Source organism: Microtus pennsylvanicus, chromosome 22 (genome assembly GCF_037038515.1).
Source record: "Microtus pennsylvanicus isolate mMicPen1 chromosome 22, mMicPen1.hap1, whole genome shotgun sequence".
NCBI lineage: Eukaryota > Metazoa > Chordata > Mammalia > Rodentia > Cricetidae > Microtus > Microtus pennsylvanicus.
In genome coordinates this window covers 29,102,021-29,118,327 of record NC_134600.1, presented here as the reverse complement: position 1 = coordinate 29,118,327, position 16,307 = coordinate 29,102,021, and the positions used below count along the sequence as shown (strand labels likewise).

Below are 16,307 nucleotides of genomic sequence, written 5' to 3'. Positions count from 1 at the left end.
TACACTTCCTCCTTTTTTTTTTTTAACACATAAGTCACATCTTTGGGGAGGTCAAGTATCCAGATACAGTAAATAAACTTTTAACTAAATACAGAAATATGTTTATGCCCCCAGATAGCACGTGAATAACATGTATGCATGACAACAAATGCCTGAGAAGTAGGTCAGAGAGTCCCGGCTCTGAACCCTCTGTCAGGATGTATCATGCTAGGCATAAGTGACAGCTGAATAAACTCAGGAGCCTTTCTGGCACACTGCATGTAAGCTTCTTCCTCCCACTGGTTCATTAACCTGTCCAAAGACTGAAATAAAATAGTGGTGTTGGCAATTTTTCTACTAATCACATAAAAGTATTTTCTAATGCATAATAGCAAATGATATTCATTTTTATGGTCAATAAGCCGTTGGTTTAACATTTAATATTTCTGATGGAGCTAATGGCAGGGTTTCAAACTATAACTCTCAGATCCCATTTTGGATTGCAGAGAAAAGTGGAAAAGGAAGGAAACCAGGCATTCTGCAGTTCCATCATGGTGACATGAATTACCTGTATTACTGTTTCTTTCCATTGATTCGCTATTTTGTATCAGCTGTCAGTAGCAATGATGGGTCTTTAGTTTCATCCTAAAATTAATACTGTGTAATAATTTATGGGTTTTCCCAGAAATGTGCAATTATAGCCGGAATGTTGGTGATCCAGGCACCAAGCCCAGCTTGGCAAATAATCAGATTCAGATTTTCTGTGATCATACCTTATCTCTGCACCACTGGGCCTAAAAAGTCAATTTTAATATTAATATTCCACCTTAGAGTTTTACCGTAAAAAATACTGTGAAATTTATGTAAGGAATATTAATTCAGAAAAGAAATAGGCTATTTTTTAATGTTGTTCTTATGATTACTCAAAGAATGTGTATATTTATGGCAACTTGTTACTTATATTCATCAACTTCTTCATGTGATTTGAAATAAATACTACATTACTACTTAATCATGGTTACATAAAACACCAGATATCTAACCGTATTTAGAGACTTCCATACCAAAAATACAACATGAAAATAATTAACTTACACTAATGAAGACATACAAGTACTTACAAGTAATAGTTTGATTTCATGGAGTTTTATTAAACTTAGAAACTAGAGGCCAAAGAGTATGTTTAGGAGGATGTAGCTATGCTTAAGCCCATAGTTTACAAAACATATAAAATACTATAAAATCAGTAACTATGAATATTTGTTAAAAGTTGGAGGAAACACTGGGAGAACTGATGGGAAAAATGGGAAAAAAAGTGATTGCCTCTTTTCCTTATGGATACTTTGTTAGACCCAACTATGCAGAGAAGCCGTCCTTTCAAAATATGAGAGACAGAATGTCGAGGATCATATGTCCAAGTTAATCAGGCCATGTCAAGGTAGAGGAGGTGAGCTTCCAATGTCATGTAGTATTTGATTTACAGAGTAAAAGATTAGACTCCAAAGGAACCGAGGTCAAGCATGTCAGTCACGGTTTAAGAGGAGCCCCTGGGTCATGGTATCAGATAATATGCTCAGAAATTGCGTTCTTTTTGCTTAACTCCATCAATAACTACTAAATTAATCACTCATCTTGCTGACAAACATCTTTCCTCTAAGAATACTGCTACTTAAATTTCTGAATGTCTCCAGGACTAATGTTCTCTGTTGGTACAGGATTCTACAGTGCTACAAACACACAGTTTCTTCTCAGTCCAGTGAGATGCGGTCATGGAATATATATCTGCTTTCTGAAGATGGCAGTATATAATGTTACTTGCATACACATACTTGTAGTGAAAAGTCCGTACCCATTACTTGAAGAAATGGGCCCAGAGATGCTGAAATTGGACAAAATGGCTGTTATTCCTGGCTCTGCCTTTTGCTAGCTTTGGATCTCAGGCAAGACCCTAAGCCTTTTTCAAACTTAGATTCCTCATCTGTACCAGAATAAATCTCACTCTAAATGTAAAAATATGTTGTGGTAATATATAAAATATAATTTATCCTAAAAACTGTCCCTTTTTTTCCTATAGTAAAATCATTGTCTCATGTTTATCAAAATTTCCCATGACACAGGATAAGTGACTTTATATGCTCACAAGCAAAAATTAGTGTGGATTTTCAGAATATACGAAAACATTTGTTCTTGAATAGAGCATTGAACTTGTTTTCTCCTCTCGTTGGACAAAAGTATACTTGAAAAGCTCTACTGTGAAAAAAAAAAACCCTTCAAAGTACAAAAATGTTAATTTTCTTAACATATGAGATTTTTTTTTCTTTTCCGAAACAAATGTGGCAGGCAATTTGTTTGACATCTTACTGATACTGGACACTCATAATCACACCAGTTGGTGGGTAGAGGCAGGAAGATCACACGTTCAAGGTTATTCATGACTGCATGGGATGTTGAGAGTGGCTTGCGCTACCTCAGATTGTACATCAAATAAAAAGGAAAGAAAACATGGAGAGTTTCTAGAAATTTCAACACTATTAAACCTACAAAAAATGTTCATTACTTAGCAAAAGGACACAATTATTCCAGCAGCATGTGTGATTTCTTTGTCAATTAATCTTTGCAATTATATATCTGATAATAGTTAGTATTTAGAGTATATAATTAAAATACTCAACACAAAGAAAGCAAATAACTGAAATTAAAAATGAGGTGTAGAACTAAACAGCATTATCAAATATTAAAATACAAATGGATGAGAACTACTTTTTAAAAAAAATCCATTGCTTTCTGGTAAATGCAAATTAAAATTATAAGATTTTTATCTTACCCCAGTAAGAACTTCAAGATTAATCAAATAAATGACAGCAGATGTTGGTGATGATGCAGGGAAAGGGGGACACTCACCACGTACTGCTGGTACAAATGCAAATTTATGAACCCACTTTGGAAATAAGTGTGGAGGTTCCTCAGAAAGCTGAAAATAGATCTGTACTAACATTTGGAGATATCCCCAGTGAATGCTCTATCTTACTGTAGACAATGTTCATTAGTGCTCTATTTATAACAGCCAGAAACTGCAAACACCTTAGATGCCCATCCACTGATAAATGGACAATGAAAATATGGAACACTTATATAATGGAGTGATATTCAGCTGTTAAGGAAAAAAAGATGATGAGATTTTCATGTAGAGAGAGCTAGAAACAACTATCGTGATTCAAGTAATCCAGGCACGGAAAGGCAAACCCTTCATGTTTTCCTTTGGGTGTGTATGTTAGATTTAAAGATGTGGGTTTATGTTTCATTCAAAATAGTCACAGATCTTAGGTAGCAAGTAAGAGATTGGGCTCTGAAATTGGTTCTTCTACTGAATAGAATATACCATAAAGGGATAAAGGGGACCTTAGAATAGGAGAATTAAATGGAGATGGGGGTGGAAGGGCTGGGCAGAAGAGATAATATGGTAAGGAACATCTAACAATAAAGATTTTTTCTAAAGTGATCTGGAAACCCATGGCTGTTGAAGCTTCCTAAAATATATACATGTATAGATGAAATTTAAATGGAGTTCTCATATAATGGGGGAGAAAATATTCCAACTGGACATCATATGCTATGAAACAGAATCCCAAGTTCCAGGAATGAGTTGTGACTTTTTAAGCTATTGGCCAAAGAAATCTCATAGATGCTCTCCCAAATATCATAGCCTCCTACCACAAGCTGAAAGTAAGCCCTATTCTGAATATCACTTACTTATATCATCACACTTGGAGCGATCTAGTCAGTGCTCAGGTTGAAGCTTTGACCCCCTATTGAATAGCATTTACTTGCTGTAAGGCACCATGTATGTTAATAGGGGACAAAAATAATAATTGATATCATCCAGTTATGAGTCCTGCAATCTCTAACAGTGACCATTTGCAATATATGCCCTCTGGTACAATAGTAGAACAAACGCTATGTGAATAAGCAACTACTTTTCCATTGGATTCCAGGTCTGCCTCATGATATGGAATCTATACTAACACTGCTAATGAGACCATGAACCTGAGAATAGATAGATCACGGACCCCACGAAAAAACTAACACATTTATTCTGTTAAGTGAGCATAGAGATAAAATGTCTCCTAATGACATTTTCCCTGTTCATAGAAGAGTGCATAGCTAAACCCTCATCAGAGAAGGTTCGTCTGGAAGTAGATGGGACATGACAGAGACCCATAACTGGGCACTTAGCAGAAAGTGAGGGTCTTTGGAGCATTTAGCCCTGAATGAGTTATCTATATCATACCCTTCTCTTCGAGGCTCTGAGGTCTATGTGGAAGAAGAGGCAGAAATATTGTATGAGCCAGTGGTGGTGGACTACTCAGGAAAGAGTATTTCCCAGAAACAACAGGGCGGATGCATTTGTGAACTCCCAGAGATTTTGACATAGTGCACCAGACTTGTACAAGTCCATGACAGACAACATTCCAGCTCAGAGAGCAGAAGTGGACACGGTGCCCACCTCTAACCAAGACACTGTTTCTCATTGATACCACCTGGGAGAAGAAGCATACGTTTTCTTCAATGGACTGACACTGTGTCTATTAACAATACTCAGGGCATGCTGCATGTTCAGTAGTAGCTGGCCAACACAAACAGATTGCATGTTGTCTTTAATGTGTCTGTGTGTGTGCGCGGGCTTGTGGTGTGTGTGTGTGTGATGTGTGTGTGCTCAAGCGTGCATGTGTTTGTGTATGTGCACTTTGTTTCTGGTTTTTGTTTTATTTATTTTTTTTTAGAGAGAGAATGAGCATGACACTGAGGGACTAAGAAGCAGGGGAGGGATCTGGAAGCAGGTGGAAGGGGAAAGACTATGATCAAAATATATTGTTTACATATTTTTAATGTGCATTTAAATGCATCCTGCTTAGGCTGGAGAGACTGCTCAATGATTAGGGAACCACACTGCTCTTGCAAAGGACCCAAGTTCAGTTCCCAGGACCCCTATCACACAGCCCATCTATAAACTCCAGGTCCCGGGAATCTGATTTCTCTGGGCACCAGAACACACTTGCAATTTGGCAAATTCTCATAAACTGATACACATGAGCAATTAATTTAAAAATAAAATAAATATTTAATTTTGTAAATATCCCCCTCTAGCATGTTGGTTGGATTCATTTAATGCTTCTGTTTCCGCTTTTTGATGAGAAAGACCTATAAAACATGTGATGCTAGTTAATCATTGTAAAGACTATGTCACAATATAACCGTGTGCTAATTCCCTATCTATATGTAATATATCATGTAGTTCATGGTTAGGTTCTACTTGAAAGGCCTTTGGAAAATTTTTTTGCTACCCAGTGATTTTCTGCTTTATAAAAATGTTAAGTAGATCACATATGCAAATACTAAGACTAGAGATCCCAAAGTCTGTGGGCATTGTTAAAGTATATAGCTTCTTCAATTTACTTGTGCTGAAATAGTTGAATTCATGTTTAGCAATCCATGCGCTCAATGAATGAACTCTAATTGCTTTAGCAGGCACTACACACATCACGTAAGTTATTGTGCCTTATTTTATTACACGATTGCATCAGTTTTCTGCAACTATTTTTAGCTTTCAAGACTACTCTTTCTCCTTTGTCTTTTGGATTTCCTGAACGTTACTGGGCTGATGAGGTAAGGCATTGGAGGAAATAATAACCATGCTAATGTCTACTCCAAAGTCTTATAAATTAGAAACCATTGCTGACATCATGGCAGTAAATTTCTTAAATCTCAATCTTGTCCAAGTAATAAATTTCGGCAATACTGTTGCAATCTAAGTTCCTTTACTTAATGATTCAAACATGAACGGTGTTTTAAAAAAATGGAAGGCAAATAAAATCCTGCTCACGTGAAGAAGAAGGCACGTTGGGCTGGGGAGAACTGTGTGACATTTTGTAAAACCCAATGCTTCAGACAATTTTTAACGAATCGACTTTTTGAGCTTCTTGTATTTCTTTTCCCTGCTTCTCACAGAAGATATCTTCCTTACAAGATAATTTGATTTCCCAAGATTCCTTGACTCTGCCACGATTCTGTGATCTCTCTAGAAACCCCTTCATCCTTCCTGACACAACATGACCTTTCCTTAATTTAGGAAGTCACTTCCTAAGAGAATTGCTTATTGGTTTTTGCAAACATGCTTTATTAGGCTTCTTTTGCATTTCTTAATTAAAAATGGTATACAGGCAATGAATGGACAGGACAAGTCTGTGGACTTTCGGAAAGAACGAATGCAATAAGATACCACAGGAAATACTGTGGCATACTGCGCTTTGACAAAGAAGTTCCTTTCTGGCTCAAATTCATCCGGAACTTACTTTTCCTAAAAGGGTGACTCCAGACAAACACTGTGCAACAGTGTCCAGCCATGACGCATGTCTCCTTCTTTAATTTATATTAATTTAAAACAGGAAAGCTCCCATTTCTCACTGGCGTTAGTCACATTTCAAATGGTACACAGCCACACGTGGCCTACGGCTACAGCACTGAGAAAGTTATCTTTAACAGCCTCGCAGCCTGAATGAGTCCTTCCTCTTAGAAGCAGAGTAAAGAGCTAGGCATGCATAGGTTTTCTTGGACAGAAAAGTTGACCTCGGTCCCAAATGACAACATCTGCAAGGGAAGATCATACTGAGAACATTAGTTAGGCAATTTTTATTTTGTTATAGGAAAGAGTTGTGCTATGTAAAAGCCAAGTCAGTGTTGACAAATCAGCTTCCATCTGCTGCTCTTGGATTTGCCATTCTTCTCCGTGGAGTCTCACTCTCTCAATCAGCTTCAGCAAAGCTAGACACAACTTCAAAAGCTAAAATCAGTCACTGAAACCTGATGAAATCATGTAATAATATATGACACAATGACTTACGAGACGTATGTGTGGTGTCTGCAAAGGTAATTAGAGTCCATGAAGTGAGGTTTGGGTTTGTGTAGTGCTAAAACTTAATACATTTATTACCCAAAGTTTAGGTCAAGATCTTCAGTTCTTTATATGCCCCCGATTTTTGTGCGGGGAAGCAGATTTTTTCTGGAGGTTGCATAACACTCTAGTCATACCTCCCTTTGCCTTCAATGATAACTCACTCTTTTTCATATTAAATTGTCTTAAATGAAGTACAGATCTTGTTATATTATTATCTTCATGTAAGAAGAGTAAACTATGTATTGTGTTGTAACCAGTGAATAAATGAATGATGAGCAGTATTAATTTCTCAAGGTGATGTTCATTAATGTTCGTATATTATTGGTATTTGTATACTTGAAACATTAGAATACTCTAGTTCTAAAGCTAGGAGAGTTTAACCCCAAACTAACTCAACTTGTTATCATTGATTTTTTTAAAAAAAAAATATGGGGCAGGTAGTCTATAACTCTCTTTTATCAATTTTATCAGTAAATATAATGACCCTTTTTATAGCCACCTTCAAGAAGTTAAACTCATCAGGTTGTAGAATTTATACGTCTTCTGACTCTATGCAACATTGTGTCCAACCTTCTCAATAACACTCCTCTGCCTGATGGTTTTCACTCAGTAGGAATTATCACAGCTGTGTCGGGGTGAAGACGTGTGCTACATCAAAACTGAAGAAGCTGTTTGCATTTACTATGCATGAGTTTTTATGCATAGTGGTACATAATTTGTTCCATCCTGCCCCCAGTTTTGAGACTAGCTCTCACTGTGTATACCGGTCAAACCAGATTCTCACTATGTAGACCAGACTGACTTCTTGCCGCTGATTCTGGAGTGCTGAGTTAAAGGGTGTGTGCCACCACACTCAGCTACGGCATGATTTCTTATTAGTATTTTCATATTTGTATTTATTTTAAAGAATTTAATAATTTATATGTTTTTAAAGCACTAGTATAAATATTTGTTTAGGTAAGAAATTCACATTGAATTGTATAAGATATTTATCTGAAATGAGAAAATGAAAGGTCTATTTATTAAAATTGGAAATCACAGCAGAAATATCTAACAGAAATGTATCATATTCACTTTTTTAAAGCTTAAATGCATTTGAAAAAAAATTATCAACATTGACCATAAACTGAGATCTCACTGTGCCTTAAGCAGTTATACATAGCATTTAATGTGGATTCCAGACAGACTTTAAACCTGCTTACTGTAGTAGATAGGAACACCCCACCATGACAAGAATTCAAGGAGTTTCTGCTTCAGAAACTGAAGTCCATTTGACTCAACCCCTGAGAGATGGTTTTGGGCAAGTGATGAAAATGTGGTAATGCTCCTGTGTTTTTACACATCGGGGAAGGTTGAGGGCTTCAGAGGGATCCCCAGAAAATGCTGAAGACAGGAGGGAGTCAGATTATTCTATCTGAAGGAAACAGAATGTGGGAAATCCCCAGAGTAAATAAATGTGATCCACAGTTGAGCAATGACAGAAAGTTGAGTTTGCACAAGGAAGCATATATACATATATTGAGATAACAGAGAACAATAAATTTGCGTCCCAACTGGAACATTTTCTGTGCCAACACAAGCTGTTTATTTTGGCTTTCAAAGGTGTGAGTGATAGTTGGGTAACAATGGCATCAAAGAGTCTTGACCTAATGATGGGTCTGACAGTGATGTGGGATGGCTTAGTGAAATGAGAACCTCCCGGCCTGTGCAGGGAGGACTTGGATCTTAGTACACGATACAGCAGCCCAAAGAAGTTCTTGTGTATGTTGTGACTTGATCGAGTCATTTACTGTCCTCTTAGGTGTGTTTCTCAATCTTTATTGCATCAAAATTCCCTTTGAGGGCACAGACAGTGGGCAGAAAGCATTCCTGTATTTTGTAAGCACTCAGAAGGGCTTATGGACTTTACCAAGTCATTGTGGAACATTCTAAGTATTTTCCGTGCAAAGAACTTGCTAATTCTCCACAAGGTGTGAGTCTGGTTGTGTGTCTTTGAGTTCTACGTTTGCTTCTTCTGTTGCTTTTTGTAAGTACAAATGTTCTCAGAATTTATATATTCTGTTCTATGGACATCTAGCAAATATCGCTGCCAAGTTCTGTTATTTGGTATCCATTATTTATTTTTTTTATAAATCCAGCAATTGAACTTCCACCCCCATTTCTTTGTTAATCAAGTTATTCAAACTTAGTTTCAAAATCTCTTTATTTTGCACTGTTATTTCAAAATTGAGAGCTATTAAGAGTCCTTGACTCTTCAAAGGAATATAAGAGCAATCACTAATAATGAGCCTCATAAAAATTACTCTGTCAGAAATAGTTATTTAACAATATACATTGCAAGAAGACACAAAGGAATTGTAACTTTGGGTCCCTGTCAACAAATGCTGAGAAATTTTAAAAGGCAATGCTCTGTGAATAAACAGGTATAATTTCCCCCAATTATAGTATGTTAGCCATGTCTTGCATCTAGCTGATGGACAGTCACTTCACATTGGAATTTTATAATTCCTATAATAAAGCAAGCAAAAGTTGCTGCAAATAAAGACTATTATTAGCTGAAAACGAATGTTGCTAAAAGATAAGTTAAAGAAAATGTATACCTGTAAGGATTCTCAGGTAATATATGCACTAATAACTTATTTTTCCACTATTTATTTTGAGGTTTTTTTATAAGATGTTTCATAACTAAACTACTTGCTGTTGTAAGTGCAGGTTTTGAAGCTGAAATACTTGAATAAGTTGTTATTCTACTGAATGGTTTCCACTTGAATAATAACACATAGCAAAATTTTCACAGAAAAAAAAGAACCATATCCTGGTGGTGTTGGAGCACACTTTTAATCCCAGTACTTGGGAGGCAGAGGCTTGCAGATCTCTGTGAGTTCTAGGCCAGCCTGGTCAACAGAGTGAGTTTCAGGACAGCAAAGGCTACACAAAGAAACACTGTCTCAAAACAAAAAACAACAACAACAACAAAATTACAAACATCACCAAATGTATGAACATTTTGACAAAAGTTATTTCTATTAAGACAAGATATATTTGTGCTATATGAAACAAATATGTTACTATGTAATAGTAATTGAAATATGACCAATTTCTAATTCTCAATTATACTGTAGGTTCTTTTATGTTTAATACAAAATTTGCTTCTAGAGAATTATTACTGGAATCCATAATGCAGGCATGAATAATTTCACCAACATTCTTAGAACAATGACAACATTCCTGGAGAGTTCATCTGCATCTTCCCCTAGAAGATTGCATGCTCTCTTTTCAATAATTTTACAATACAATGGTAGTTTCCCCTCCCTCTTCTTCTCCTGTTTCCCTTTTCACCCCTGCCTTCCCCAATCTACTCCTTTGTTTCTGTTTAGAAAGAGACAGGCCTCTCTTTAACTGCCAACAAAACTCTCTTCTTTGACTTAAATTTCTACTGCCCCTCCAACTATTGTCTTAACACTACAAAGCTTTTACTTAATTTAATGTTGAGATATTATGAGTTTTTTTGTTACTTATTATAATTGTAATTTTGAACTTTCTTGTTGTTTGGTATTTAAGCAAGACATAATAAAAACACTGATGTTTCTGCATTCTGGGATCTAGTCTACAAGTACTATTGCCCCAACTTTTAATTACCTGTTCCAGAACAAGTTTTAAAGTTTCACTTAAAATGCTAATATAATCTATGAAATGGAGACACTATAAAATGTCAAGTGAGTTATAAAGTATAATGACACTGGTAGCATGTGTAAATCCTAGAGTGATTTAGCTATTAGTAACTTTATTTAGAATAAATATATGATTAGTTGAGCATGGTGGCTCAGGCTGGTAATCTTAGACCTGTAAAAGATTAGTGACTTAGCATTGAGTTTAACACCACCCTTATCCATCTCCAAGTAATAAATAAATTAACAAACAAATATGCACCATTTCTATGCTAGTGGTAGGATAATTCATTTTTGTAACAAATAATAGCTGGTATCTGCTAATCAGAGAGCTAACCATGCATTTTCAAGGATTTATATGTATTTTTGCATCATTTTGAAATACACATTGCAATTATCTCTCTATGTATTCATATTAAAAAATAAGAGACAAAAAAGTGACTTGCTTAATTCATAGAACTAGTTTGTAGCTAAACCAGGCAAACTAATTGTATGTTCAGTACGGAAACAACACAAATCTGATGTTTATCATTTGAACTCTTGAGTATTTCATTCTTGAATGAAATTTTATTTCTCTTCATGACTATGTTGTATGCACAGAATACACATGCGTGTTTGTTATTCATATACACACACAGACACACACATATATGTATGTATGTATATATATATATATATGTTCTAGTTCTTGTAGCTCATACATACATCAAGCTCTTAATTAAACTTAATTGAATTGTCTCTGACACATAATATAGTCCTCCTGTTATCTTGTATATCATTGAAAGCAACTAGAAGGAATTAACATAGTTCTCATTTTATTTGTTGAAAACGCACAGTTCCTCTTTTCAACATTTGGGAAAGTAGTACCACTTTATTTCCCCTTTCCTAGCAACAACACAGCATGCCTTATTGCTGGATTAAAGAGGATTTGCCCTCTCAAGTGTAAGGGATCTGACTTTATCAGGGCTCCCCACACAACCTCAGGGCCATAATTCATCTGCTTTTTGTCATCATTAAAATTAATAGCATAAACCAAAGAAAACAGAAAGCACATGTGTTCATACTTCATGCAGATTATGTTTTTAATAGGAGCTTAATTTGAGTTTATGCAGATATCACAAGGCTGTCATGGTCTAATTATTCAACTATGAATGCCTGTTAACTCCCAAGGTGTATTACACTGAAAGAAAAAATTCTACGTTGGCTAGAAGGAGAAATTCCAGAACATAACCAATTTACTCTGCATAGCTTTGCCACTATTAAACCTAGTAAAGCAAGGTCAAAGTAAAAACAATCATGAGGCAGAACGTGAAGAAAAGGGACAACTCACTTATCTTTTCATATATGTGTTTTAATTATTTTTTTTATGTATGGTCTTAGCATTCCATAAACCAGCCAGGTCTGTATTATAAATTGTGAGAATACAGCTATTAGCTTCACTTCTTTTTATAAATCTCCTTCTCACATCCATGTTTAGATATCACTGAGAAATCTTACCAATTTATACATAAATATGTCAACAAAGGGAACATATGCATGGAGAAGTGTCTGAACTCACTCATATGGCTTCTTTACATTTCAAGCTATTTTTTTCCCCTCAGAGAGATGCCATCTGGAAAGTGATGAGGCCAAAAGATGAACATTTTATTTATCCCCAACTTGGTTTTAGCAATGCTTGTCATTCAATTGTGTCATAATGATGTGATGTAACTTTGATATTCTTTTAGCAAGTTAGCAAAGACTTCAACCATAATTATTATTATTTTGGCAGAAACGTTGCAGGAAACAAGTCGGCGGGTTTTGCTAAAATGCAAATGTGAAAGAGACTTTGAGAATTGAAAATATCCACACAGCTTAACTTGATTATGTCACTTCTGGAAATCTATTTTAATGAAAAGAAAAAGAGCAGGGTCATCACAGTGGCATTTAGAATACTGCACTCTGCAATGCCAGGAAGGATAGCTGTAGGGGATAGAATGTCTCCACAGCTGTTTGTTACTAAACAGGAGATAAAGGGGATGTTTTCACCAAGTGCACACAATATTTACAGCTATTACTTCTGTTCCTTATTGTGCACTAATGTAAATTATATTTAATATATGGAGAGAAAGTCTCAAAGTCATGATGTGAAATATTAGTTTGATACAGGTTCTGGGTACTGTTTTTATTTATAACTTCTTTTCTGTTATAATACTATGTACAACCAAATACAAAACATATATTTTTGAAAACATACAGGTTTCTATAATTTATCATCTCTGTAGTTTGAATGTTATTGGACACCATAAGCTCATAGGGAGGAGCACTATTAAGAGGTGTGGCTTTGTTGGAGTGGGTGTGACCTTGTTGGAAGAAGTGTGTCACTGTGGGTGTAGACTTTGGGGTTTCCTATGCCTAATGTCTGAGTCTACTTCCTGTTGTTTTCTGATCAAAATGAAGCCTTCACCATGTCTGCCTACACACCTCTATTCCCCCTGCCATGATGATAATGGATGAAATTTCTGAAACTGTGAGCAAGCCACCTCAATCAAATGCTTTCTTTTATAACCGTTGCCACGGTCATGGTGTCTCTTCACAGCAAAAGAAACCTTAACCAAGGCATCTTTTAAGTAAATATTAAAGAGAGCATTGTATGGACTTATTTTAGCCCAGAAACAGAATTTATTTACTAAATACACTTTTTTAAAATTTAGATTCGGCTGCTTGGTAGCCGCCCATGATCAGAAGCACGTGGTAGAAGGATTGCTGAGTTCAAGGCCAGCTGGTCTCCAGTGAGTTCTAGTACAGACAGAGCTATATAAAGAAACCCTGTCTTGAAAACAAATATAAAGACACTGTTTAGATTTGAATGTTTCTTTTGGAGACTTGGGACTTTCTGTGAGGCAATTTGATGTTCCCATTTATCCCTGCTTTCAATTCCTCTTTTACCTTTGACTCATGTCTCCATGACAAATAGTAGGCATTTTTCACCTAACTAGTTGCCTTTGTATAGATTCCCTTCAACTAATAAAACCTACAGAAGGATTGGGTCACATTCTCATAGATAGGTTCCAAGGGGCTCTATGGTTTATCAGTTCATCACAGTTGAACATTTAATTTAATAAAAACTTCAATGTTCCAAAGGTTCAGTTTCTATGAAATTATAAAGTCATACACGCACCTATTATTTCTCTTGCAATTAAACTGAATTTTAATGACGATGATATTTCATATATCTTCGTTTTATAAGAACACCCTAGTTGAGCACCGTACTTATGGATACTTTGTTTAAATATATACGAATTTATGTCTAAATTACCTAGAATTCTGAAGTAATAAAGAATGCTTTGAAAGCATGATTAGTAATAATATAATACACACAGAATAGTTTCTTCTTTGTTGAGGTGTTTGAGTTATTTTGTCTCTATGTATGGGTGTGCACTACCTGCATGACTGGTACCTGCAGAACTGGAGGAGGGTTTCAGATCCCTTAAAGTTCGAGTTTCATTCAGGTCATTGTGAGACCCCATGCATGTTCTAGGAATTGAACTCGGGTCATCGGTAAAAAGCAAGTGCTTTTAACTGTCGAGCCATCTCACCAGCTCCCAGGACACTCTTTAAACAATGTGCAGATTTAATCGAGTGGTTTCTTTTATCAGCACATTAATTACCACAGAGATATTCCATGTCATCTGTTGAGTTAGCATTTGGTAATAATTTACAATCTATTATAGTGAACACTTGAATTATTTATGTGAGTATCTCACTCCCAAATGTCAGTTTCCGCTTATGGAACAAGACTTCTTTGTCTCAATTAACCAAATTTAATTACATAATCTGAAATAAATCAAACATTTGACTTTACTTATTAGCTAAAATATTTGATACTGAGAAATATGCCGTATGTCTAAAATTACCATTTGTTTGAACTTGGCATATATATAGCTAAATTATATTTCCAATTAAAGAAAACATAATAAAAGTTTACTAAAATTTATTTTTGTTATAGACAATGGTTAATAAACTAGTCTATTCATGGTAATTTGCAATTAAAAGATAAAAATGTTGTGTTTAAAACATTACGATTTTGTAGCGGGTGAAGACTAGCATCGGTTTGGAGAAATGTTTAGGAGAAAGGCTTCATCTAAATGGTAGCTTGGTTTAGGAATAAAATCAAGGTTAGTAAATGATGTTTTCTAGTTGTCGATACCCATAGATATTCGCACATTCTGTGCATTTGATCCCTGTGTACTATATTTATACATGTGTACTACTTAACAAATTTCCCAATCGTTCTATTTGTTTATCCTAATATGTGGATGCACAAATCAGAGCAGAGAATGCTGAACGTTAGGAAAACAGAAACAGAATCAAATGAACAGATTGACTACTTACTGCTTCCATCCCTGTCCTTCCTCATTTTGAGTTTCTTTCACAACAGCGTTGGGACAAAGTTGCGGGTGGCTTGCATCATGGTGACAGAAACAGAAGACTAAAGCTTGAGCACCTGTAGAGCCCCGAGACTGCCTCCTGGTTTTCCCTTCCTGGTGACTCGCCAATACAAGCCAGTCTCTCTGCCTGCTATGTACCCGATCAGAGAGATGAATGGAGTGTAGACGCCAGAGAGGGAATAACTAGACATCCCTTTCATTTTCAGGTTATAAATGATTTGTTTGAATTGTTCTAGCTGAAAAGCTCAGTAACAGAGTGAGCAGCCAAAGGTGGATGGGAAAGTGCTAAAATTGCTGTCATTAAGTCATCGTAAAAAAGAGGAGAAGCACAGTTTATTGCACATTATCCAATGGTAAGGAACTGAGACAACATCTAATAGAGTCATCATTGCATACATTTTGAATTACTATGTAAAGCAAAACTTATTTGGAAATAAGTATATTTTAATAGGTCATATTTATATATGATCTTACTCAGAGTGGTGAGCCGTAATTTAATGGTAAAGTTATTCTACAGTAATTTGTAAAAAAAAATTAGTCAAAAGATCATTTTTAAGAGATGACCCGAAAAATTCAGAGGTACTTGATCATAGAAAATCTAGAGGCAAAGTTAATGCCATCATTATCTTTTGATGTCTATAAATTCTGTAAATTTTTCCCATTACCCAAACTCAAAAGAAATCCAACTCACTTCAAACTATTTCTTGCCAGTCAGTAGAAGTAAAATTTGGCGCTATCATAATATTAAATGCCATGGTGTCAGAGCCACAATCTACATCTAAAATGATATACAGAAAATTAATTAAACTTGTTCTTTGCATTGATTATCATGCACTATAAGAGGAAGATTGTGTAATGTAGGTTGAGTGGGACACTGATGTACAGGTAAAGCACTTTGTCATTAAAACCCTGAAGCGGCAGGTGACGTTAGAAGAAGTGTGCTTTCTAGATAGACAAGGGCAGGTGAACATAGGAGCTCACAGATAGTGAGACCTCACTCACATGACTGCAAAAGCTCAGGGGCTGCTGGGAGGATAGAGTAGGTTTTCGTAAACGGCGTGAATCTTGGTGAGCTGATCACATTTTCGGACAGGCCTCACTCTCCAAAGTGGTGGGGAAACACAGAACAAACTCAATGGAAGGTTGGGGTGGGGCTCAAAACTGAGTGCCTGGGAAGCTGACAGTGATGAGAGGGGCTGGGTGGGGGAATATGATCAAAACACCTTCCACAAAATTATCAACGTCTTAACAAAATTATTATATGGGTGAGAAGTTTGT

The 16,307-nt window shown here is 35.9% G+C and overlaps 1 protein-coding gene across 2 annotated transcripts in view; it reads right to left on the bottom strand.

Annotated features, from left to right (window-relative positions):
• Sema3a (semaphorin 3A) overlaps positions 1-16,307 on the bottom strand; it is a 202,278-nt gene that overhangs the window by 86,419 nt on the left and 99,552 nt on the right. The window lies entirely within an intron of this gene.